The sequence below is a fragment of the Panicum virgatum genome, chromosome 3N, assembly GCF_016808335.1.
Source record: "Panicum virgatum strain AP13 chromosome 3N, P.virgatum_v5, whole genome shotgun sequence".
In the NCBI taxonomy this organism is placed as follows: Eukaryota; Viridiplantae; Streptophyta; class Magnoliopsida; order Poales; family Poaceae; genus Panicum; species Panicum virgatum.
The window spans coordinates 36,764,928-36,792,909 of record NC_053147.1 but is presented as its reverse complement, the minus strand read 5'-3'; the positions used below and the strand labels follow the sequence as shown (position 1 = coordinate 36,792,909).

The following is a 27,982-nucleotide window of genomic DNA, read 5'->3' as shown; positions in this document are numbered from 1 at the left end:
GAATATCATTTATATGTACAAAGTGATAGAAAACGCTTACTCCTCTTTTAATAACTTCTGCAACTGCAGCCTTTCTGCACTTGCAACTAGTTGTTGTACATACCTACAAATAGTAACAATTTGCACTTGAACTTGAAATTCTATAAACAAAATTATATGCAAGATTTTTTTTGCTGAAACTCAAGTTACAATTTGGAAACAAAATGTTACATGTAACAATTAAAAAGTTGCATGTAAGATTTTCTTACATTCCCATGTTCCCATTTCAAAAAAAAAAAACTGTAACCATGTCCAAGCCACCATTCTTTGAGCCGGGTCTTCGGTTGCTCCAGCGGGTCCTGCACTCTTCAGGACGCGTCCACCAAATACCGTCTTGTGGTTCAGTTTCGTCAGCACGTGCTCCACGTCCACATGTTGTATGTCTACCGTACCTAAATGATAGGCAACAATGCAAGTACCTGAACTTCAGGAAAACAACCCTGATGCGTGAGTGCTTATGATGTAATGCAAGGCAATATGATTAACAAGAAAAACATGACTGGGCAATCATTTATCGAGTAAGCACCGCAAACAAGCTCAAAAAGCAAAAACGGGTTGGTGCTACAACACGAGAGTTCATTCAAGTATTTTAGCCTGAAGTGTTTCCTACTAAAAAGCATTACTAGCTTGCTTAGAAAAGGCTAAGCAAAGATATAAAGCAAGAAAGAACAATTAGAATAATTTATTTAACCAGCAAGTCACAAAAGTAAAATAAATAAAAGCAACCCATGAACTAGTTCTCAAGAGGTTAACATAATTTATACAGGACTAACACAAATTGTAGAATTTAACAAGCAACCATGATTTTCCAGCATTTATTGATAACATGAAGTAATTAAATTAACCCCAACATGACATACAACATTTTTTGACACGTGTCAAGGAAGGTGATTTTTGTGAAGGGAAGGTGGCCGATTTGGAAGAAAACAAAGGATGCACAGGGTTGGAATCGGCCGATGGAGTCCGTCCGATGGACCAGGGGAATATGCTTCGAAGATGCTGATTCGCTAGCTCTGGTGCTCGGCCGATGGAGAGTTGCCGATGAAGTCGAGGAAGGAGAAGAGGACCTGGACTCTACGACAATCTTGACGATTCGGTTGTAATATATAAAGTAGTTTATCTTTAGTAGGTCTTTTCTTTAGAGTCAAGTAATGTTTGCTGTAATCGGCTAGGACTCGGTAGCACTAGGCTATAAATATGAGTTGTAAGGGACCGGAAAAACTTGATACACATCCAATACAACACAATTTACAATTCCTTTGCACTTTTTCGGTGACTTCGCCTTTTATTCTCTTTTTCGACGAGTTCTTTCAAGTTGATCAAGGATGCCTCACATTCGAGCAACTTGGTCTGCTGGTGAGTTTTTGTTTTACCGAGTATATTTGAGCTTTAGCTACCGGACGCATCGCTGTGGCTTCGTTCAAATCTATTCAAAAGTTATCGAGTTCATCTAGGCTTTGACTTCCGGGCGCATCGTTGTCGTCTCGTCTAGATTTATTCACAAATCATTGATATCGGCTAGATTTGTAGGTTTTCCTATGCTTTTTGGCCATTATCAGATCTATCCACTAAAAACATATTAGATCGGCTTTAGGTTTTCCAACAACACTCTTGTTATCTCAAGAGCCGGTTTAGATTTGTTTTTAGTTTACATCATCTAAATTACACATTCGTAGCTTAGATTTTGTTATACACGCGCGATCGGCTACTCAAAGCCGGTTTTGTCGTTTAGTGCATCGGCTGATCCTGCCGACGCGCTCGTTTATTACACGATCGCATCTAATATCTTTTTGTCGTCTATTGTATCGGCAGAGCTTGCCGATACGCCTATGCGAGAGATATTCGGAATCCCAGCCGATATGCTCTCGAATTTGACTTTGTTTTCTCCATTGTCAATTTCAGGTCAAATTGACTGGCACGTTTGGTTGACTTTCCGGAGCTTGGCGAACACTTGCCCTCAGATTCCAGTGTGTTGATTTTTGCGTCAACACAACTTTTAGCACGCCCAGTGGGACCGAAAGCTTCAACATGGTGGACATCACAGATAAATCTGCGGTTAGTGAAGAAAACCAAATTCCTGTTCCTAAAGACAAGCTCAAAGAAGAACAAAGGAAGAAATATGAGGAGCTGGTGGAGAAATTCAAACGTGAATGCCTCAAGTCGTACATCGTCAATAGATCTGGTGAGTTGATCAAGAAGTTTAATCTTCCATCTTTCCAGCCATTGACATAGGGTCAACGTGAAAGCAAGATGATGGACGCAGTTGGCCAAGCTGTAGCGCAAGCTTTCATCAAAAGTGCAACAGTCATGGGCAACACAGTGCACAACGCAGTGTTCAAGACTTTTGCTGAAGGCACGTTTGAAGGTTGCATGGGTCCTTGCTACATACAACTAGATCAGATGCAATATGTTCCCTTGGAAGTGTCTATGGCAGCAGCTCTGTCAGCTCAAAATAGCCAGGCAGGGACGAGTAACAGTCAGGTGCCACCACAAACTACTACTACTACAGCGTCGACGGCTACAGCAGATCCTATCTACTCGACTGTTACTACATCTGTGCAAGATGGATCTGCATCTGTGTTTCCAAAGGGATGGAATCCTGCTACTGGGTATGGCATGCATCCAAAATGCAGTTTAATGCATCGGCTTCTCAGCCGATGACCCCTCCACCGGATCCATCGGCCACCCAGCAGATGGGTGCTCAGCAGGACGCATCGGCAACACAGATGAATGCGCAAGGTACTTGGAGTCCACAGATAGCTGCGCAAACTAATGCATCGGCGCTACCGCCGATGACCCCACAGCAGCGTCTTGCTATCCTCCTTCAGTCCCAGTTTCCTTCAGAGGTGTTGATTTCGCAATCTCCTCATCAGAAGGGAGTCAATTGGGTTTTTCACAATCAGGCAACTTTACAGATATGGTGTGTCAGTATACCGTACATGGAATCTACTGATCAGCAGTCGGCTAGTCCATTAGTTCCACAGCTGACAATGACTCAGAAGACACCTAATCGGATGTCCCAGCAAACACAACGGTTGCAATCGGCTGGACAGCCGATGATGCATATGCCACAACACCTTGCGATGATGGCCAACACAGCGAGCATGGCTTCTCCTTAGCAGACGCCAGTAGTTGAACCACAAGTTGATTGGGGTACAAAGATAGATGAAGTGATGCGGGAGCAGTTTAGCTTAAGGACAAAGCAACAATCTGTTATATACAAGACTCCCTATCCTCCAGCTTACAATCAGATTCCTCTCCCACACAAGTATAAGATGCCTGACTTTATAAAGTTCTCAGGGCAGGGAGAAGTTTCTACGATAGAACATGTTAACAGGTTCCTTCTACAGTTGGGAGAAGTAGGCAACCATGATGCACTCAGAGTTTGTTTGTTCTCTTTGTCTTTGTCTGGATTGGCCTTTGCTTGATTCACTACTTTGCCGGCAAATTCCATATTATATTGGGCCGATCTAGAGAGACAGTTTCATCAGTTCTTCTACTCTGGAATTATTGAATTGAAGTTGACTGATTTGACTGGCTTAAGGCAGAGAAACGATGAATCAGTTGCTGCTTTCATTCAAAGGTTTAGAGATGTCAAGAACCGATGCTACAGTCTGGTTTTGTCCGATCAGCAGTTGGCGGAAGTGGCATTTAATGGGCTCCTGCCACACATCAAAGACAAGTATGCATCTCAAGAATTTGAGAGCATTAGCCAGATTGCAGCCAGGATGTCAGGAGAGACTCGATCCTACAAGTCTAAGAAGCCTTTTCAGAAGAAAATAAATTATGTGGAGTATTCTGCTAATGATGATTCTGAAGAGGAGCAAGAAACGGTCGCATCGGCTGAGTGGATACAAAACAGCAAGAAGCCGGTGACATGTCCGTTTGGGAAGAAAGAGCCTGAGTCGTATGGGTTTGACGTCACTAAAGCTGACAAGATCTTTGACTTGTTATTGTCGGAAAGGTTGATTAAGTTAAAGCCATATCACAAGATCCCGTCGGAAGAAGAGCTCAAGCATATGAAGTATTGCAAGTGGCATAATGCCACGTCGCATGATACGAATGAGTGCAAAGTCTTCCGGCAGCAAATTCAGATGGCCTTCGAGCAAGGGAGGTTGAAATTTGAGACTCCCAAGAAGACGATGAAGATCGACGGACATCCTTTCGCCACGAACATGGTTGATGTGGCCAAAGACAAAGGTCCTTCTCAAGCCAAGGTGTTGACGTCATCATTGGCCAAGAAATCTGGGGCTGTTGACCCTAGAGCGCAGATAGCGGCCGATGAGGTCAAAGGGAAGGGTTCACAAGAGGATGCTGGACGTTCATCGGCGCCACGTAGACGTGTCACATCTCAAATGCTGTTGAACAAGTTTTAGCGTGATCGCGAAAGGCGGCATTGCAGAGAAGAGGAAGAACGACGTGAGAAAGATCATTGGAGTGTCCTTTCTTTGTCTACTATTGGGAAGAAAGGTTGACATTGCCATCGGCATATGATTGTCCCGAATGCAATGGTCAAGGCAGTCGATCATATGAAAGGCTACGTCACGAACCCTATCGACGTGAGCGCACTCCTGTGCATGATCGGCTAGGAAAAAGGATATCGGTGCATGATCAACTGGAGGCAGGACCATGCTATGTGATCCTGCTGGGAGAAGAGTACTTGCACACGATCGGCTAGAACAGATGGCCGATGACAGAGTGCAAGATGATCAGCCGATGCGGAGAGATCCAGAACGTGAACCTGATCGTACAGATCAATCCCAATGGTGTCCAGGAGGTTTGACTAGGTCTCAGAAGCGACGTGTTCAAAGGCTACACCAGCTGGAGATCATAGAAGAAGAATAATAACAAACTCTGAGAAAGAAGGGAGTCAAATCACAAGTTTGGCGTGCTAAGCCCAAAGCCGATGGTGATCAAGATTCTGTATCATCGGCTGTGCCGATTAACATGGTTTTCATAATGCCAAAGGAGTTTATGGCGCCATGTGGTGAAGATCATGAACCAGAATTAGAGGAAGCTATGGCATAGTTGAATTTGGAACCGTTACCTGCAACGTTTGAAAAGCCAGAAGATGACAAGAGGTAGCATCTTAAGGCACTGTTCCTGAAAGGATTTGTTGATGGCAAGCCTGTTACAAAGATGTTGGTTGATTGAGGTGCAGCTGTGAACATAATGCCCTATGTTATGCTACGCAAGCTTGGGAATAGTCAGGACGATTTGACGAAGACTGATATGATGCTCAAGAATTTCGAAGGAGTCATGTCTCCTGCTTTGGGGGCATTATGCATCGATCTCACAATTGGCAGTAAGACCCTTCCTACTACCTTTTCGTTATTAATGGCAAAGGTTCATACAATTTGCTGCAAGGTCAGGATTGGATACATGCCAATTATTGCATTCCATCTACTATGCATCAATGTTTGATTCAGTGGGTTGACGATAGTGTTGAAATAGTATCGGCCGGTTCATCATTTAGCGTGGCATCGGCCGAAGCTCATATAGTGAGTTATGATCAGATGAACTGTCTTTCTGGTCAAGCATGGGAAAAAGATTTCTTTTGGATGGTGGATTATGAAGTCATGTCAACAAAAGCTGGAGATTCTTCAGATGAATCTTGATCGGGGAAGATATGGTTGATTGTGACATCGGCCGGGTTTTTAAGTCATAGCCAATACTAGGAAGTATTGCCTTTAGTGCAAAAAATATGTAAAATCTGATTTGCGAATCGGATGCTTCGGTTGTAACATGGCCGACACGATACGAGTCGCCCTTATAGCAATAAGACACAAAGAAGCTGAGTTTCTAGAGTTAACTGTATGCAATTCCTGGAGATTGCAATACATTGAGTGTTTTTACAGTAATCCTAAAGCTTCCCAGATTACTTTTATCGCACACAGGCGAATCTGATCAATGTTTTCAATTACTTGATTATTGTCTGCCGATGAATCAGAGATCGGCCGCAGGCTCTTATGAAGTTGATATGCTTGACGAGCATATTTCTGCTTATCCTCTTCGAGTTTGACGATGGCCGGTGGGATCTTGGAGAGATTGTGATCTGTAGTGTCTATTGCTTGATTTACTTGACTGAACTCCTGCGGAAGACGATCACATTTAGCCTCCAATGCAGCCTTGTTTCTTAGAATGCTGGCCTGGGTGTCGTTCAAATATTTGATCTCCCCAACGGCCGATTCTGCTAAAGTTTTGAAGTTATCCCTTTGCTTGATGACTTCCTCCTGTTGAAGGCGATCGGTGAGTTGCTTTTGAGCCTTGTGGAATTGTGCACAATGACTCTCGATGAAGGCTGCAGGAGTCAGTGCATCTTCAACTGCTCCAGGGAGTTTACCCTCCAGTTGTGGCAGAACCGACCAAATTAAACCAGCTTAAGTGCGCTAACTATCATCTTAATGGTTAATCAAGTTATTCCGTACTTAAAACGGTATAATCCGGTCATCTGTCGGGTTAAGGATCGAAAAACACTGGAAGTCTCGCACGAAGACGAGCACAGATGATTACAAGCAGACAAAAATTCTCAAATTTAATTTATAGCAGAGCTTTACAAAATGAGTTTTAAACAAATTATCAGAGTTCAACATGCAACAGAAGTCAAATAGAAGTTTAGTTTGAAAACAACAATAACTACGTACGAAGGCGTGAGGATGTCACATCGAGCCCACCGGTGTGAATCCTGGTTAGCTTCAACCTGCAGCAAATACCTGAAAATAGGGTAACAACAAGCCCTGAGTATACTAATACTCACAAGACTTACCAGACTATGGGTATACTTAGCCCATTATCTAGACATGCACAGCTTTTTGGTTCTGGAGTTTATTTTGCTGAAAAGGATACTAACAATAGATCCTTACTTTCAAAGCTTAGGTTTAGTATAAACCGTACCAACTAGGTTTGCCTGAATTTCTAGAGCACACATGGTAGAACAGAGAAATCCTCTGGTAATATCACAATCAAAACATTTTCATTCCATTCTCATTACCATTTCCTTACTACGATGTGACGAAGTGACCAAGGTTCTCTTGACTGAGAGAGACGGCGAATCTATCCGATTTAACCTTGCAAGGTGGACCTAACTCACACGACACATGCAAACCACGCCGGGCCACACGCATCAACTGTTCTCGTCATTACCACGACACCTAAACCACGATTGCCAAAATCCGGGTGAAGGGCCCCTCTCGGTGAACTCCTAGAGGACCAGGAGGTGACATACACTCCAACACCCGCATCATCCCACTCCCAGAGTAGCAGGTCGTAGTTCAAGCCATCGTTGTAAAATCAGGTCTACAGCTTACCGGTTTCGACTACCTCCTACTTCCGGCATGTGGTTAGTACTGTTCAAACTTGATCAGCACAACCAACAACGGTACGGTCCTCAATCGACACAGGCGGAGGTCCACTTTCCATACATTCCATATCCATAATCCAATTCCTCTCCGCCCGGTCTCCATTTTACTTTTCTCACAGATTCATTCTCAAACCACTTTGCCATAAGTATCAAGATCTTATATCTCGCGACTGACAGGAATCACTCGACTTCTACCGAGTTCCTACTTAGCAAAGCATATCTATCGACACCTGTATACTAGTATAAACTCATAACTACCTAGGGAGAAGCATGCATACTAGGGTTCCATACAACTCCTAAAAACGTAAATGCACAAATACATAAATAAAAATTGAATACTAAAATTAGGGGTTATGCTCCGGGGCTCGCCTGGGAGTAACACTAAGCTAGTGTTAGTACTAACAAGGCCTTGGGCCCTTCCGACTTTGAGCCAGGTCTTCGGTTGCTCCGGGTCCTTCACTCTTCAGGACGCGTCCACCCAATACCATCTTGTGGTTCGGTTCCGTCAGCACATGCTCCACGTCCACACGTTGTACGTCTACCATATCTAAATGATAGGCAACAATGCAAGTACCTGAACTTCAGGAAAACAATCCTGATGCATGAGTGCTTATGATGTAATGCAAGGCCATACGATTAACAAGAAAAACATGACTGGGCAATCATTTATCGAGTAAGCACCACAAAGAAGCTCAAAAAGCAAAAACGGGTTGGTGCTACAACACGAAAGTTCATTCAAGTATTTTAGCCTGAAGTGTTTCCTACTAAAAAGCATTACTAGCTTGCTTAGAAAAGGCTAAGCAAAGATATAAAGCAAGAAAGAATAATTAGGACAATTTATTTAACCAGCAAGTCACAAAAGTAAAATAAATAAAAGCAATCCATGAACTAGTTCTCAAGAGGTTAACATAATTTATACATGACTAACACAAATTGTAGAATTTAACAAGCAACCATGACTTTCGAGCATTTATTGATAACAGGAAGTAATTAAATTAACCCCAACATGACATACAAGTTAACTTAAATCAAATCATTGCAAGCACTCACCAATTAAGAATTAGCCAAACCTGTCTAGTCAACAAGAGTTAATATGATTCACCCAGAAATGACATAACTTGATGGATTGAAACATGTAGAAAGGAATTGCTTAGCAATGCTTTTGGAAAGTGAAAGCTATAGCTGAGAACTAAACAAATACAAAAACATAACTTGCAGCCATGTTTTAGTAACAAAAATTAACTGGCATGATAAGATATTGGTAAGGAGTGTAACAAAAATTTATCAACATTTATCGGTGACCGAAAAAATTTATTTTGGCCCTAAGATGGAAATCAAACAATAATAGATCCACAAATATGCACATAGGCTATGCACCTGAAAATTTTTCAGTGAAATGCACATGCAAAGAGTAGGCTACCACAAAATTTTCAGGATTTTTAGACACACAGAACAACCGATACAAAATAAATTAGCTTAAGAAAAAATAAAGATTTTAGCAGGGGAAAAATTGACATTTTACATACATGAGTATTTTTCCTCCGAAGATCTTGGTTTAAGCAACCCAACAAAATTTAGTTTGCTTTTTTCTACATTTTTCTACAAATTATCAAAAAATTTAGCCATTTAAACAAAATAAATAAAACCCTAAACCCTAAACCAGGGGCTGACAGTTGGGCCCCACATGTCAGGGAGCCCAGCCCAACCCCTCCTCTGTTTTGCGCCCGCACGCGCGCCATGGCCGTGGCCACGGCCAGGCTCGGCGGCGGCGGCGCGGCTTGGCCAGACCGCGGCCAGGGCGGTCGGCGAAGCAGGGGCGCACGCGCAGGGCTGAGCAGGGGCGCACGCAGGCAGCGCAGGGGCGCACGCGGGCGGCGCAGGGACACGCGCGGTGGTGCTACGCACCCGCCGGCGGCGTGGCCGGCCGGTGGAGGGGCGGGGCGCTCATGCGGCCAGGGCAGCCCGACGAGACCGGGGCGCGCGGCAGTGTTGCGCGAGGCCGCACAAGGTCGGCCCGCGGCGTACGTGCGGCGGCGACACAGCGACAGCGGCGGCACGGCGTTGTTCCGGCGGCGGCGGCGGCAGCGTAATCGAAGGTGAAAAAGGAAGGGGAGCATGGGTAGGCCGCGGGGATGCTCACCGTGCAATCGATTTGGATGGAGGAGGGCCGGAAGGGTGAGATCGACGGAGGGGGCGGAGCTCCGGCATGAGTTTCAATGGCGGCCGGCCGGCACTGGGCCGATTCGGCCGAGGAATGGCACGAACGGGCTCAGGGAGGGGCGGTGGAGGTGGAGGGCAAGGTTGCACGGCTCTGGGTGTGCGGAATCGAGGCGGGACGGCGGGGTTCGGCTGGAGAGGTGCCGGCGATGAGCTCTGCTCGAGCTCGGCTCGGCGTGAACGCGAGGAAGAAGAAGGGGACGGGGAAAGTTGATAAGGCCTCGCGAGCGGATAAGAAGGAGCGCGGAGGGCGAGGTTCACCGGCACGCGCGACGCGTGGAGGTCGCTGGCGGTCGGTCGCGGTATGGGCACCGAGCATAGTGGAGAGCAGGGGAGCACAGTAAACCCATTTGACCGATTTTTGACTCGACTTTGACCGGTTGGAACTCAAAATTTCATATGGCAACTTGAAATTTGGCCAAAATAGAAGTTGTAGAGGAAGAGAAGATCTACAACTTTTGTTTTGGGCGAAAGTTGATTTGAGACTTGGATCAGGGAGACAAACATGATCAAAGTTTGGCTAGGGTTTAGTTCTAACAACTATCATTAAAAAGCTAATGAAATTGCTTAGCCATGGTTAGTGACTAAGCACGTGATTATCACCACGATTAACACTGGGGTGTTACACCAGTTCTTTCAGAATGGTACGGATCTGCTGAGCATTCTTGATTAATTGGCCGATGTCTTGATTCAGGAATTGGAGAAATTCTTGAAGTTTGGCCTTGATTTCATCCGACAGTGCAATGGAATCGGCCGACGTTGCTTCTTCTCCTTCTTCCTGGGAGGTGGCTCTGATTTGAAAAGAAAACAGACTATTGTCTAGGGATTCCTGTGCCTGAAAGGAAGATAAAATTAAGATGGCCGATGAAAACAAAAGAATGATGGGATCGGCCAAAAAAGAAGTGCTTACTTGCTTCTGGCATATTTCATCAAGGTTGGAGCCAGCGGGAACGAAGGGTTGTGATGAAGAGCTTGGGATTGCTATGTTTGGCTGGCCAGATAATTCCGACAACGCATGGTCGGCAAGCTGAAGGGTGATTGTCAGAAGTATGCAGGGTATATTTGTGAACAAGATCTGAAATCATATCTGTATCAACAGAGAGTCTGCTCTGGGTTTTCTGGGAGCCGAAGGTGAATGCTGTGTTTGATGAAATCAACAGAAAGTGATGCCAAATTCAGAATCATGGGAGGATTCGAATGCTTGCTGAGTAAGCAGAATAATACCTGAATGGTGGATGATGAAGGAGGGGGTGTGCTTGGAGGATTTTCTTCTCCCCCTTCAGATTGGTCTTTGGGTATGTCTTGTTGATCGAGATGTGTGGCATGGTTAGTATCAAGATAAACGCAGGCATGTGGAAAAGTTCAGGAAATTACCTTCTGAAGAAGAGGAAGGGAGATTGACTAGGTCACCCATTTGGAGTGTTGCTGCTTGTTGGCGCTCCTTAAGTACCCCTTTTATCCCTTGTTTATCCTTGATATTGGCATGAATTTAATATCAAAATCACTAACCATCCTAACCCCAGCCTAATTATTGGTCATTTTCACACTTGCACATATATTTTGGAGGAACTTTGTTTTTGTAGGTTTTTGGCCTATTTTGGAGCATGAAATGACGAGGCCCGTGATCGAGCGCTAACACGGAGAAAGACGAAGGCCAAAGCCCAAAGGAAGGACCAAAGCCCATGTTGATTCGAAGCCCATTCATGCACATCCATCCTCCAAGAGAGCCCAAAGGACCAAGCCCACAAAGATGAGATCAAGATACTTCGGGATTAAGCAAAGCAAATGAAGATTTAAGGAAGGATTCCCTATCCTATCCTTTCCTCGAAGATATCTCCAAGATAACGACGTCCAAAAGGGTGCAATCGTGAAGGACAGAAACTCTAGAAGATGCGAGGAGTCTACACGCGAAAGATGAGACCGAGGCGAGCCCGAAAGGGGGTAGGCCGGCCGGCCTAGCCCATTTCTGAGGCGGTTCGGCCTCCCCTTCGACTGGTGGTTTCCTCGGCTTATAAATAGCTCGCACCTTATTCAACTCGGAGCATCCATCCACCCAGAACTCGACGAAAACCTAGGGCCAAGACCGGAGGGAGACAACGGCCGCCGCAAGTCTTCGAAGTTGTCTAGGAGATGGCTTATGCCGCCCCTAGCCGCCATGGCCTCCCTGCGTGGTTGTGTCATGGAGTTCATGAGCTAGTTGGAGTCGTCGATGGTATGTACTCGGTGGTGACGATCCAAACGAATCTATTATGTGAGTAATGATAATCATGTCTTCCGAATCTTTTAGCGACCATGTTCTCACTTTCGATTTCGTTCTTTTCTTTGGGTTTGCTTCATCTTAGATCTATTATCGAGATAGATCACTTAGCATGATCTTGTAGTCATGGTGGCTAGAGGTTCACGGCGGAACTACCAAAGGGGGTTTGACTTGCTTCAGGGTATTTCGTTCAAAGGGGGGGGCGTCGTGATAGGCCGTTCCCACTAAGTAGGCGGAGTATCGAGGGATCGGATTGGAGATTTTGAGTTTAAAGATGCTTTTGATTGAGATGCATGATTTATTTGCTCGTTAGCTTGAACTACAACTAGATGACGATAGGCCTAGTCATGTCTTTGGTTTTGCTATGATTAAGCCTATGTTCATGGATGAGATCAACCTTTACACATCACTCATATCTGTCAAAGGTTTACCCTTTATATGCAATCAATGCTTCATGTTAGGATAGATCCGTTAGATTAGATGGAAAACCTTAGGTAGTTCTTTGTCGATCCACGGATTGATAATCCTTAGGGGAATACTCTAAGGGAAAAGCTACACGAACTGTGCGCTTGCGGTATACAAATCGGGGGCGCTAAGGAGCGTCAACACTGCTGCTGCAGACTGGTTTGGAGATTTCCTCTTTTTACGACTTGTTACCTTGGTGATAGGTAACTTACGCTTTCTCCCGGTAGCCACGTCTGTAAGAGATGGGGCATCATGGCCGATATTTGGCTTATCGGCCGATAGAGCATAATTGATTGGTTGGCCACTTCTGCTGATTGTTGGAGGGTCGGTGCCATCACCTTGATCAGATAATTGTCAGAGATGAATGAAAGACATTATAATGCAGTAAAAGAAATAGGTTTGATTTTGTACCTCGTCATTGGTAGCCTGATAATTTTCATTCAGTGTGAGGCAGTAGAGATTGGCAGCTCTGCAGAATATATGCTCTTGCCATTCAGACCACCATTGGATGAAGGGGTGGTGATAAACAGGGTAATCTGCCAATCGGCCAGAAGAGTCATGTCTACATCAGGCTCCAAGTTTTTCAGCTGACCATAAGAGAGGGCACCGTTGAGAACTCCTCTGAATTGAACTTTGCCGACAATAAAAGGGAAGGGCGGCACTTGGCCAAATCCCAACTGTCTGGCTTCCACTGATGGAATATAAAATTCATAACTGGGAACATCTTTGCCAGCTGTGAAGTTGATGGGCAGAATTCTTGGGAAGATTATCTCTTTCATGATCTTGGTGGCTTCTTCATTAGTTTTCCAAGAGTCAAGCTACAATTTGAAGAGATTTTCATAAATAACCTTCTCATCTTGATATGCAATCCATATGGTGGAGGCTTCTAGAAAGCCATTGTAGAAGCACTTGAAGAAGTCAGTAATGCCAAGGGTCTTGGGGTCATTGGCAATCATAATGGCTGCTTCGCCGAATGATGTACATCGGCGAGTGAATGTTTCTTCTTCTTCTTCAGAAAAATTCTCTGATGGGAATTCCATATCCGATAGCTCAATCACCATGGTTTTGTGCATATACATATGCAGCCACAACTGAATGAACCACCAAGTGCCTCCCAAATTGGTGATCGGCTGGTTCTTTCTAAGTCTGGATAATACTTGATGGAGCAAATGATAAACTGATCTCAAGAGATGTTTGCTGAGGGGGACAGAATTGCCAGTGGCCAGGGTTTCTGCCAGCTTGAGATTGTTGCTTGTTGGACCGACTGCTTTGCCACAGAAAATAAATTTCTCGAGCCACATATTGAGGAAAGCGGTGTGCTCTCTGACAGATACAGATCCGGTTTTCATGTTCTTGCCGATGTACCCTTTCCATCCGCCGATGCACTTCGATTCAATCTTAAAAGAGGCTTTTTCTAGCAGATGGAAAGATCTATCAGGAGCATGGATGTTTAGACCAGTAAGCATCACGACATCCATCAGAGTCGGTGTCATTGGCCCATGGTTAAACATGAATGCATTAATGGCATCAGACCAGAAGTAAGAAGCTGATATAAGCATCGGCTCATTTCTAATCATATCCGATAAAGACAGATTCAAGCATTGACTGATGTCGTATTCTTTCCAGTTGGTTCTCTGAACATTAGCTATTCTACGGAACAAGTTCCTCCATCCAGGAGTGACACTTGGCCAAGATTTGAAAGCTTGAGACCAATCTAGGTTCACGTTGGATGATTTGAGGGGTATTCTGCTAGTTTCTAGATTGATGATGCTAGAGGGATCTGGATTACCCATCGGACCTAAGCAGACCATGCTGGATTGGTTTTCTAGCAGAATGATTATGTTGCCCCTAAGATTCTAAAAATAAAGGTGGAAGTAAGATGCGACTAAAGAAATCGGGAGGAGGGTAGAGAGCGGAGATGTAGATGGGAAAGAAAAAGTACCTCTGGGATCTCGGAGATGGATGCCATTGTCGGGAGGATGGTTCTTGATGGTCGAAATCCTTGAAACCCTAAAACCCTAGGGGAGTATTTTGGCTGCGATGGCGGCGGCAGAGCAGATGTGTTCTTGAGCAAGAGAGAGCAGAGATGCTATAGGAAAGGTGCCAGCAGAGGAGGAAACGGAGATATTTATAACCTTCGCCCAAGGGCAGAGTGGGAATTTAGTGCATTGTTTGTTTAGAAGACAGAGATCTGTTTAAATGTTGGAAATTATGATTGGAGTTAATTTCGGAGCAAAATAAATTACTCCGAAACTGGGGGGGGCATGTGTTGAAACCATTTTTTGACACATGTCAAGGAATGTGATATTTGTGAAGGGAAGGTGGCCGATTTGGAAGAAAACAAAAGATGCACAGGGTTGGAATCGGTCGATGGAGTCCATCCGATGGACCAAGGGAATATGCTTCGAAGATGCTGATCCGCTAGCTCTGGTGCTCGGCCAATGGAGAGTTGCCGATGAAGTCGAGGAAGGAGAAGAGGACCCGGACTCTACGAGAATCTTGACAATTCGGTTGTAATATTTAAAGTAGTTTATCTTCAGTAGGTCTTTACTTTAGAGTCAAGTAATGTTTGCCGTAATCGGCTAGGACTCCGTAGCACTAGGCTATAAATATGAGTTGTAAGGAAAAACTTGATACACATCCAATACAACACAATTTACAATTCCTTTGCACTTTTTTCGGCGACTTCGCCTTTTCTTTTTTTTCGACGAGTTCTTTCAAGTTGATCAAAGACGCCTCACATTCGAGCAATTTGGTTTGCTGGTGAGTTTTCGTTTTACCGAGTATATTTGAACTTTATCTACCAGGCGCATCGCTGTGGCTTTGTTTAAATCTATTCAAAAGTTATCGAGTTCATCTAGGCTTTGACTTCTGGGCGCATCGCTGTCGTCTCGTCTAGATTTATTCACAAATCATTTGTATCGGCTAGATTTGTAGATTTTCCTATGCTTTTTGGCCATTATCAGATCTATCCACTAAAAACATATTTGATCGGCTTTAGGTTTTGCAGTAACACTCTTGTTATCTCAAGAGCCGGTTGAGATTTGTTTTTAGTTTACATCATCTAAATTACACATTAATAGCTTAGATTTTGTTATACACGCGCGATCGGCTACTCAAAGCTAGTTTTGTCGTTTAGTGCATCGGCTGATCCTGCCAACACGCTCGTTTATTACACGGTCGCATTTAATATCTTTTTATCGTCTATTGTATCGGCAGAGCTTGCCGATACGCCTGTGCGAGAGATATTCGGAATCCCAGCCGATACGCTCTCGAATTTGACTTTGTTTTCTCCCTTGTCAATTTCAGGTCAAATTGACTGGCACACTTGATTGACTTTTCGGAGCTTGGCAAACACTTGCCCTCAGATTCTAATGTGTTGATTTTTGCGTCAACAGACAGGTTTTCTTTTGAGAAAATAGGAGAGGACAATAGTCCAAGTACAGTACAGTAGATCACATGTTGAGTTATCTAGTACCTACTAAACTTAAAAAACACAAACAAACATCAACAAAAAATAGAATCAAAATAAAAGATATCAATTCTAGAATATACTGAGTTAGCGAAACAAATAAAATGTATCAATTGAAATGATAATGTAGGTCAATTATGCAAAAAATAATAAATTATAGTGCATGTATACTAAAATTGCAGAACATGAAGCATTGTAATAATCATGTACACTAACGGTAAGTTCCACCCAATTGAATCATGAGCTAAAGAAAATTAACAATAATGCTTCTAAGAAGTAAAACATAAGCACACCCCCCACCCCCTCTCCCCACCACCCACACGAGGGACACACAGGGGCACCCACATAAACACTAAAACTTCAGCTCTTTACTTTAAAATAAAATAGAGTTGTGAAGACATTGGGCAGGATGGAACATTTTAAGTGCATTTGCATAATAGAAATACTCCACGTACAAATAAACTTTACAAAGTGAACCACAAAATTCACAAACAACTAGATGTTGTAACCGCTACAAACTCATTATGTAAAATGCAAGAATATCATTTAGGGGAATTGGTGTTTCTACCCCAACTCTACAAGCTAATTGTGATTTTACCCTCCCTTTTCACAACTTTGTGATTTTGCCCTTGTTTTACCAAAATGAAGCGTCCGTCTGCCCCTTCTTTCAACTCCGTTAGTGGGATCTCGAATAAACAAATTAAAAGAAAAAGAAAAACCCTTGGAAATAAGGTGGAAAGACATTGGTACCCTTTATGTTGTTTACGTGCTCCACTAGAGCCTCTCCCGAGTCACAAATATCTCGAGCCCTCTCTCCCAGTCTCGTGGTGGCGGCAGCGGCTGAAGGTCGGTCCAGGCAGCGGCGACGGTGGGTCCAGGCGGCGGCGTTGGCAGCTCAGGCGGGTCCAGGTGGTTGCGGATCCAGGCGGAGGGGGCTCGGGCAGCTCCAGCGGACGCAGGTCCAACGGATTGAGGCGGAGAAGGTGGCGGCTCAGCGGATCAGGCGGAGAAGGCGGCGGCTCAGCGGATCCAGGGGCGCGCAGGCCTGGTGAGCGTGGGCGCGGGCGCGCAGCACGGCTAGCGCCCCCGCGGAGCTCGCGACCCAGCCTAGGGCACGCGGTGGCCTCGGGGTTGCGCGCTGGCCTAGCGAGCACCGGCGCGGGCGTGGGGCTAGCGCACCCGCCAAGCTCACGACCCGGCCTGGGGCTCACGGTGGCCGGAGCGATGGATTTGTCCAATCTTGGAGAAAAACCTAGGTAATTTCTCTTGTTCCTGTGGCTGTGGTACTGATGTTAGATTTTGGGGCAAATCGATTTGTAGATTTGTAGGACGAATTAACCTCGACATCTAGGATGATTTAGCTAACTGTGTATTCACCACTGTGATTTGTAGGTCAAATCATACAGAGATAAATCTTGTTGTTAGAGTACGGTCGTTTTTTAGTTTGCCTGATGGTGGTCCAAAGTCATGGATGCAGGGCAAAACATTGCCAACTCAAATTGTTGACATACATGCCTATGGTCTGCAACAATTAGATGATTTCATTGCCGGGCATTACATGTGGGGATCAAAGCAGTACATAACTTTTTTGCGTGAGTTGGAGACCGATTCTATTGAGATAAAATCAGATGAGGATATGCTTGAGTGGTTTGAGTGCAATCTTAACAAGGGAGTAGCCCAAATCAATGCCCAGGTAAATGAGATTGTAGGACCACTGCAATTTTCACCAACCAAACGTAGGTGTCACCCTTCTCTTAGAAATAAAGTACATGCAAATAAGAGAGACACTAGTGAGTCACAGACCAATGAGAGATCCCAAAATGAGAGAGTGACATCCACCACCAAAATCAGATTGTGAAAAAGGATAGACGAAGGTTTAGAGCCATATGCAAGAGGGCCAAAGAAGGTTGTAATTGGAAGTTTTTTGCATCTACGAGCAAGAAGTACCTTGGCTGCAAGGTAAATTCAACATTTTGATTGGATGACAATCATCCATATGTGTGGAGTAGAAGCAAATTCTTTGAAAATTGCAAGGTAGATTACATCAACAACAACATCTCTGAGTCCTTCAATAGCTGGGTGTCAAAAACAAAGGATTTTTAAATTGTGGATATGCATGATAAGATAAGACAGATGATCATTGGAAAATTTGTTTTGAGAGCCAAGATTGCTAGTAACATGACAGGAACAATCATCCCATCTATCATAGCAGCCCTAAATGCTAAAGTTAAGAGTATAAAGGACCATGAGGTACTAATATGTTGTGCTGGATGTGCTGAAGTGACTGTGAACAGATTTAGACATGCAGTTAACTTGGAGCATCATACATGTACTTGTAGGGCTTGGCAAGTGACTGTAAAGCCTTGCACCCATGCTTTAGCTTTCATTGCTAAGCTAAGTAGGCAGGTACAAATGGATGACTTTGTCCATGAGTACTTCTCTGTGGATAGGCTCAAAAAAGACATATGAATGCACATTCAACCCAATGACATCCAAGGATAGATGGACACGTGTCAACTTAGACTACAAAATCCATAAGGCTATACTGAGAAGGAAACCAGGGAGGCCAAGAAACTCTAGAATCAAGTCCTATGATGAAGCAAGCACAAGTAAGAAAAAGAGGCCTTGTTCTGAATGTAATGAACTAGGCCACACAGCTAAGCATTGCCAAGGAGGCCTCATAGCTAGTCAAAAGAGAAAGCTCTTATCTTCACAAACTGAATTATCTTCACAAGTATCAACGTGAGTCATGCAATTACTTACTTATTTGGGCATACATAGTTACTGTACTTGTTGACTGAACCATTTTTTCCTTTTTTTCTTGTAAAGTGTGAGTGAAAGGGGAAGGGGAAGTACAAGTGTAAGTGCAAGTGCAGCAGGGACAGAAGTTGTTGAATCAGGAAGGGGAAGGGGAAGTGCAAGTGCAAGTGCTGGTGAAACAGAAACAGAAGATGTTAGATCCGGAAGGGGAGGGGGAAGAGGAAGAGGAAAAGGCAGGGGAAGGGCCAATACAAGTGAAACAGGAACAAGAGATGCTGGAAGAGGTGGAACAATAGGAAGAGGGAGATCCAGAAGCTTGGCTGCATTGTTAGGGATAGATGCATAAATTTATTCTCCATGGGCATGTAATACCTCTCTAGTAGTTGATGCTTGGGTCCCTTGATGCTTTTGGTGCATATGCACGTGGATGCCATCTGGTGTTGTACTTCTGCACCTATGATGTTGCTTTTACTGAAGCTATGATGTTGCTTTTGCTGCACCTATGATGGATCTTATTTATCTATGCATGTGATCCAGACTTTATAAATGCAAGTTATGTTATGATGCTGTCAAAATTATTGCTCAGTTTTAATCTTGTTGATTTATGTTGATAAAATTATGGGAAAATTATTGTGGTGTCTGGATATAATGTTGTCCATGGAGTCAAATTTTACAGCTATATGGTTTATGTCAAAATGGGGGTAAAATCACAAACTGTTCATAACAATAGGGGCAAAAATGCAAGGGTATAGTTGTATTTTACCTGTCCATTTAACACCGTTACGTCCTGTTAACATAGTAGGGGTAAAGTCTATCTTCGTTTTAAAAAACCAGGGGTAAAATCACAAAGTTGCGTAAAGTGGGAGTAAAATCACAATTCGCGACCAAAGCAGGGGTAAGAACGCAATAACCCCTATCATTTATATGTACAAAGTGATAGAAAACGCTTACTCCTCTTTTAATAACTTCTGCAACTGCAGCCTTTCTTCACTTGCAACTAGTTGTTCCACATACCTACAAATAGTAACAATTTGCACTTGAACTTGAAATTCTAAAAACAAAATTATATGCAAGATTTTTTTTGCTGAAACTCAAGTTACAATTTGGAAACAAAACGTTACATGTAACAATTAAAAAGTTACATGTAAGATTTTCTTACATTCCCCTGTTCCCATTTCAAAAATAAAAAAAACTGTAACCATGTCCAAAGCCACCATTCTTTATCCTTCTGAACTAGCACCTCCCACCACGTGATTAATAAGTAAAAAGATTCCAAAAATAAGCCACAAAACATCCAGAATGGCACATACACTGATTGACGGTGCCAAAATTTTACAAACTAGCTAATGGCCTTATTGCCCATATATTCACATCCATACTATGTTATAAAAAAATAACATGGCTCTATGATCTCATCTCAGAAAATGCATAGTAATTGCCCATACAACATTAATATTTACTACTTCATAAAGTAAAAAACATGGTGATATGATCTCATCTCAAAAAAAAAATTAAAAATTACGACGAGGAACAAAATATTAAACTATCAAAAAAGAAAACTTTTAATTTAAACTATTAATGAAGTATAGAAAGGGTGTTAGAAAAAGTTATATAACAATGTAACATTGAAAAAAGTTCCCATAATTATGTATAACTTCAATCATAATCAAAGTTTAAAAGTTTGCAGGTTAGTTAAGAAAATATACAGAATGCTAATCCAAATTTAAAGGCTAAGCCAAATAAAAGAAGTCGCATATTTGATGTTGGATGTCTGATTTTATATTTGAAGCTCATATACTTAAAGGTTACATATTTTATTATGGATGAATCAGTGAATGCACCCACAAAATCACAGCGATGATATTAAAGAATAGAGCTGATTGGAATAAGAAAAAATGATTGGTCAAGTTGTGTACCAATTTACAAAAAATACTATGAGATAACAAATATCTACACTACTACCTACTAAAAATGCGGCATAAAAGATTTTGCACTCATATTGACAAAAAACAAAGAAAAACACATTAAGCAGCTGGAGGGTGGCACAAACCTCGCAGACTACAACATTCAGAACTTATCGAGCCTTGGAGGTGGAGCCCCAAGACACCATGAAAATAGTAGTACATATCATATATTGCTTTTGCAGAAAAATTGAGAATATAGAAAAAGAAAAGCACATGCTCTGCAGAAATAACAAGAAAAGCGTGTTGTACATTTGTCCTACTTGATCAAATTATCAAGGTGAAAAGAAATGCATTGCGGCTGATGATGGAAATCTTGTCACTGAAATGCATAAAAATTCCTCCAAAAATTTATAAATTGTCGTAGTTACATAAGTGAAGATTTGGAAAACTACACTTAACAGCAAGAAAGATACAATATTATTTTAATTATGTGAGAAAAATAAGTACATGTAGAATTGTAGACTAGAAAAGGGAATTCATTTCTACAGGTATGAAGTCCTCACAAAAAATTCTGAATGTTACAGTTTATTCTAAAAAAATTATACTGCAATGCATGCAGAAAATGTAGTGGGTTTTCATGTAACTGATCTTCACTATGTATATTTAATGGAATTTTTTAACTAATCAAGGTCCATACACAATTGTGCACTTTTGGGGAAACTACTTTGATATTCCAGTTTGAAGTACAAACATGCATATATTAGGAAGCTTGCATTGTTCCAAAATGGTACTCCACATGCACGATAAAAATGGTAAGCAACAAAGAAATAATTGGTGATCACTACTAGAAAAATGGAGCTAAAGATGATTAGACTTGTGTGTTACGAATCTAGTTCATAACGGAGTAAACATCCGCCGGGAAGATAGCCGGACGGCGACAGCTGATTAGGTTGGGATTGGATCTAGATTGGTGAGATGAATTGAGGATCGGAACTAGAGTGATTTCTCATAATTCTTGCCTGCCTTGAATGACACATCCCCTCTCTTTATATAGAGAGGGTTCCTTGACCCCTAAGTAAGACCTAATCTGATCCCTAAACCTAACCCTAATGGGCTTGCCCAGCCGGCCCATGAGACCTCCGACTTCCCATGACAATACTCCCCTCTTTTTTAGCAGCTCGTCCTCGAGCTGCTACGCACCCTGTTTATAAAGACGACACAACTCCTTAGCAACTAAACAGCTAAAAAATAAGCCTTTACATCTCGGCTTATTTTCTTATTTTTGACTACGACACAAACTAATTTTGGAGAACCCCATCTTGATGTACGAAGAGAGAGAAATCCAAAGTAGCTTCCCCCATAATTAGGTGTGCATGCAGCAACAGATCCCCCCAGGAAGCACTCACATGCAGCAAACACAGCAACTCCTTGCTCCTATGGAAACTGCAGACTTGTGGGCTGCCCGTGAACTGCTGTGTCATGAATTATGCAGCAGCCCACCAGCCAAACAGCAGCTTTTGTGGCCCACCACAATCCCAGCTCCGTGTCTCTCCCCACGGGGAAGGCACGCTCCGTCACCCCGTTCATTGCCGCAATCTGCGGCCGAGGAGATGTAGTGGAAACCTGCAAGTCTGAGCAGAAGGGCGGCGGCACGCAGTGACTCGAAGAAGACCTCCATGGCTGCCAGCAGAGGCGACCCCGCAGCGGCCATCGGCGACGGCGGCCACGCATCGACCAGCCTCGTGCGCTTGCAGGCAACGGACCGTGGAGATGACCTTGCTGCGGCCGGCAGCGTGGGCGGCATGGGCGGCCGGTTTGTGGCCACAGGCGCCTAGATGACAGTGCCTTCTGTCTGACGAAGCAGAGGTGTAGTCGCCCCACGCGGACGCGAAAGGACGTCTGCAGCGGCGGCGGCTGCACACTGGACCCAGAGGAGCTTTCTCCTGCTTCTAGACGCCGAACAGCGACGCCAACAGATTGAATATGGTTGCCGGCGTCATTCATCGTCTTCAGCAGATCTACGACATTGCCCGACAGGGCCGCTAGGTCACCAGCGCTTGGGGCTGGCGGCGCCAGGGTCTCCAGGGTGGAGTTCATCTTGGTCATCATGGTGTTCATGTCTTCAATCGCCTTCTGCATGGATTCCATGGTGGCCATGGAAGCGGAACCCGAGCAATCTGATACCAGTTGTTACGAATCTAGTTCATAACGGGGTAAACATCCGCCGGGAAGATAGCCGGATGGCGACGGCTGGTTAGGTTGGGATTGGATCTAGATTGGGGAGATGAATTGAGGATTGGGACTAGAGTGATTTCTCATAATTCTTGCCTGCCTTGAATGACACATCCCCTCTCTTTATATAGAGAGGGTTCCTGGACCCCTAAGTAAGACCTAATCTCTAAACCTAACCCTAATGGGCCTGCCCAGCTGGCCCATAAGACCTCCGACTGCCCATGACATTATGAGACAGAACAAATGCATGTTTTTGTTGGCCACTATGCTAAAGCAAGCAGAAACATAATCTCACTCACACACACTACACGTCCCTAGTCAAGAAGGCCATTGTCTGCCGGCATTGTGTACCACAGCAAGCAACTACCGTGCTGCAAAGCTGTCCAGATTTGAATACACAACCAAAGGATATAGGCTAATTCAAACAAGCTAAAGTAAACTAAGTCTGAAGAGTTGCAGACATATTGAATAGAACATTCATTCTGTTTGATGGATTATCTCTCCCCACAAGACCCTAAAAGGAGCACAGCACACAGCACAACAATAAATCTACAAGACCATTTTGATGTCCACGCACACTAACCCACTTCAGCATCGAATAATTTAGAGTTTCAGACTAACAGATCATATAGCTCAACAAATGAATTATGCATGTCGAATTTGCTGACTGAAAGACTCTCTCTCCTGAGTCGTCTTAGCATAACCGGTCCCAACCCCGGGTAAAGAAGGAGGGTTGCGTTAGGTTTTGGCAAACCAGCATTAAAAAATAGCCACTCTAATGGATTTGAAACCCACGGTGCCTGAACCTTGAACTTATTTCTTTCAGATTTCATCTCTAGCCTACCCAACTTACTTGGGAAAAAATGCTATGTTGTTGTTGTTGTTGAATTTGCTCTTCCCACAAACTGCAGAATGAATCAATCGAACAAACAAAGCTTGCCATCGACCTCCCAAAGCATACCGTTCTCAATCTCCTCGTTGCCTGCAACATCACCACAAACAAATTAGCACATCGGTACCCAATACTAACTTGAGAACAGCAGGCCTTCGATAGCTCACTATATAGTTGCACAAATGGGACTCACAGATTGAATCCGACCAACCCACAAATGAACCAAAATCACACGAAAATTGAGCAAATATGACACAAATCAGTTGGGGGAGCGCCTGTACACACATGTGCCTAGACCTAATCTACATCCCCCGCATACGTCGCACCGGCGCTCGAGCAGACATCACTGTGATTGGGAAAATATTGGACCATCATGAACACCTAATCTAACCGTAGAAGACATACGACTTACATCCAAGCCATCACGCAGATCCGTGATCACCGTCAGGGAGGTGGAGTGGAGACGGGGTGGATCCGTTGGAGCAGAGGAATCAGCGCCGGGACGGCCACAGTGGAAGGGTGCAGGAGCCGCACGCCCCGAGCGAGGAGCCACGCGCGCGCCGGGCTTCCGCGCTCACTCGCTGGTGAAGCACACCGGAACCTCGTTCACGGGAAATGAGAAGAGAAGAGAAAGGGCAATGGATGGGGAAGGTAGTAGCAGCCTGGTAGGGATGGGAACATTGGGAAGCGGTGGGCGACAGGAAGGGTTAACGAAACCGGTGGCACGGTTTGGGTCCGTATCAAACCGGCTTCCATTCAAAATTCAAATTTAAATTTAAAAAAATAAAAATTTCCAAATCGGTCTACCGGCCCCAATTCAAAATTCAAATTTAAATTCAAAAAAATAAAAAAATTTCAAACCGGTCATACCGGCCGGTAAACCGGTCAAACCGACCGGTGAACCGATCGGAACTGGTTGCACATGCGATTTTGAATTTGAATTTGAATTCAACCGGTTTCCGGTCAAACCGGTCCGGTAAACCGCTACCGGAGGGTGGCGGTTTGACCGGACCGGTCGGATTTGGATACCCTGGCGACAGGTCGAGATTGGAATGAAGAAACAACAGAGACCCGATTGATCTATTTAACACATAGTTGTCCCAGTCCGTTGATCGGCGATCCAACGAGCCACAATGTCGACTGAGAGATAAGAGAAATATCAACTGGTTGACAAGGAGCAAATCTGATTTGTTTAGCACTATTTTTTAGATTAAACTCTGTAGGTTCTTCTATTGGGCCCCACTTTATTTCATATCACCCTCCACCACTGCCCGTGCGATGCACGACGGGCACAACTCTTTGCTCTCACCGGTACCCACAATTTAACACAATAGTAATTACCAATTACTATATTTGTCTTTACCCGGTTACAATATAGTTTAGTTACCAATTATTATGTCTTATTTGTATGTTTTCTTCTTTATGGTACACCTCTATGTATGTCTGCATGTGTTCAATAAAACCTTAACAATCCACCACAACAAAGATGCTATCCCTCCCCCTCTTAGTCCTAGGCAATCCCAACACAAAATCCATAGAAATATCTGCCCAAGGAATGGAAGGAACAAGAAGAGGCATGTATAAACTATATGGATTCAAACGAGACTTAGCTTTTTGACATGTTATGTAGTGAGTCACGAACCGCTCTACATCTCGCCTCATCTTGGGCCAAAAGAAGTGTGTGGCCAAAACTTCCTCCATCTTCTTGACATCAAAGTGTCCCATCAAACCGCCTCCATGCGCCTCCTGTAACAACAAAAGATGAATGGTACCAACTGGAATGCATAGGTGGTTAGCTCTAAACATGTACCCATCATTCGGCACAAATTTATTCCATGAACGGCCCTCTTTACAATTCGCAAACACATCTTTAAATTCAGCATCAAGTTCATATTGTCCCTTAATCGATTCAAGCCCAAAAATGTGACAATCAAGTTGAGACAGCATGGTATAGCGTCTAGACAAAGCATCTGCAATTATATTATCTTTCGTTTTCTTATGTTTGATGATGTAAGGAAAAGATTCAATAAATTCATCCCACTTAGCATGACGTTTGTTCAGTTTAGCTTGGCTACGAATATGTTTCAAAGATTCATGATCAGAATGTATAATAAATTCTTTAGGCCAAAGGTAATGTTGCCATGTTTCCAAAACTCGCACCAAAGCATATAACTCTTTGTCATAAGTAGAATAATTCAGCAAGGGACCATTCAATTTCTCACTAAGATATGCAACATGTTTACCTCCTTGTAGAAGCACTCCTCCAATCCCAATGCCACTTGCATCGCACTCCAGCTCAAATGTCTTACCAAAATTAGGAAGCTGGAGTAGTAGTGCATGTGTAAGCTTCTCTTTTAACATCTCAAAAGCTTGTTCTTGTGCTGTCCCCCAATGAAAGGTGACTCCCTTCTTGGTCAACTCGTTTAGTGGTGCAGCAATAGTGCCAAAATCTCGCACAAAACACCGATAGAAACCTGCAAGACCATGAAAACTGCGCACCTGCGAAACAGATTGGGGGGTCGGCCAACTCTTGATGGCTTCAATTTTTGCTTCGTCCATCTCAATTCCCTGTGGAGTAACAATGTATCCAAGAAAACCAACTCGATCGGTGCAATAGGTGCACTTGTCAAGGTTAGCAAACAAGCGTGCTGCTCTCTAGGCATCAAAAACAGCATGTAGGTGATCCATATGTGCAGCGTGTGACTTGCTATAAATCAAGATATCATCAAAGTAAACCACCACAAATTTGCCAATGAAAGCATGTAGGACCTCGTTCATTATTCTCATGAAAGTGCCAGGTGCATTAGTCAAACCAAAAGGCATGCATGACTAACCAATCATTCAACCCGAACTTAGTCTTAAAAGTAGTTTTCCATTCATCACCCAATTTCATTCTTATTTGTTGGTAGCCAACTACGCAAATCAATCTTTGTAAAAATAATAGCACCACTCAATTCATCAAGCATATCATCTAATCGCGGAATGGGGTGACGATAACATATGGTTATGTTATTAATAGCATGACAATCAACGCACATACGCCATGTACCATCTTTCTTAGGAACCAATAGAACAGGAACAGTGCAAGGACTAAGGCTGTCTCGTACATACCCGCGGTCCAAAAGATCTTGGACTTGTCGCCGAAATTCCTTAGTCTCTTCCAGGTTTGTCCAGTATGCAGCGCGGTGTGGCAAACTTGCTCCTAGAATCAAATCAATTTTATGCTCAATTCCCCTCAATGGTGGCAGCCCCGGGGGTATCTCTTTGGGAAAAAAACATCACTATACTCCTGCAAAAGGTTAGTGATAGCAGGAGGCAAAGTGCTAGCTATATAATCAATGGAAATTAAAGCATTCTTGCAAATCAAAGCATAGCACACACCAGTTTCAATTTCAGCAAGGTCAGATTTTGTTGCAAGTAAAAGCGAACCCTTCAATTTAATGCCTTGCTAAATTTCAGATTTAACATTAAGTTCTTCTTTATCAAGTTTAGCTCTTCCTTTATCATCATTTAGAATTTCAGCAGGTGTCATTGGTAGTAAAATAATTTTGTTTCCCTTATGCATAAGAGTGTACTTATTACTTCTACCATGATGAAGTGCATCAGTATCATATTCCCATGGGCGACTCAATAAAAGAGAGCATGCTTGCATAGTTACAACGTCACAATCAGTAGAATCAAAATATGAACCAATGGAAAAGTGGGTCCTTACTGCTTGTGTTTACCTTCACTTTTCCGGAATCATTGAGTCACTCAACATGGTATGGCTGTGGAAGCTTGCGTGTGGTCAAGCCAAGCTTCTTGACCAAATCGGAACTCACCAAATTGTTGGAACTCCCGCTGTCGATGATGACACGTGCACGCCGGTTGTTGATGACAAAGTAGGTGTGAAACAATTTTTGTGGCACTGCTGCTTGTCTAGCTTCTCCACTTGTGTGCTAAGAACTCGCTTGACGATGATGCTCCTGTAGGTGGCTGTGTCCGCCAAGCCACAAGCCTCGCCGACCTCGGCGTCGTCTGCATCGCCATCGTGCTCATCATCATCTTCTACATCAAATGTGCTCATATAGCCGCCATCTGCCATCGCAATGTATGCTCACTGGTTGGGACAGTTGTGCTGCACATGTCCCCACTCTTGGAACTTGTGACACTGAAGTGTGCCGCGACCCATGGAAGCTCCTGAAGATGAACTATTTGAAGGTGCCTGTACCACATTTTTACCTTCCTTTGCAGCTATTAATTAAGGCGTCGCTAGTGTAGCTAGTGCAGTAGTGGATGGTTGAGAATGTGTGGTTGCTGTTGGTGGTGTAGTCCTGCTCGATGACGTCTTGGTCGACCCTGTCATTGTCGTCGATCATGGTGTGAAAGAGATGCTGAAATTGCT

The 27,982-nt window shown here is 43.7% G+C and overlaps 1 long non-coding RNA gene across 2 annotated transcripts; it reads right to left on the bottom strand.

Annotated features, from left to right (window-relative positions):
* Window positions 1-26: 26 nt before the first annotated feature.
* Window positions 27-24,278, bottom strand: LOC120665872. 2 transcript variants are annotated; one of them, XR_005671409.1, is made up of 4 exons: window positions 24,011-24,278; window positions 23,560-23,688; window positions 19,522-19,584; window positions 27-431 (listed from the first exon to the last, which is right to left on the bottom strand). It is a non-coding gene; the product is annotated as an uncharacterized LOC120665872 (long non-coding RNA). The 2 variants fall into 2 exon arrangements; XR_005671408.1 differs by lacking the exon at window positions 27-431 and having other exon boundaries at window positions 15,755-19,584.
* Window positions 24,279-27,982: the final 3,704 nt, after the last annotated feature.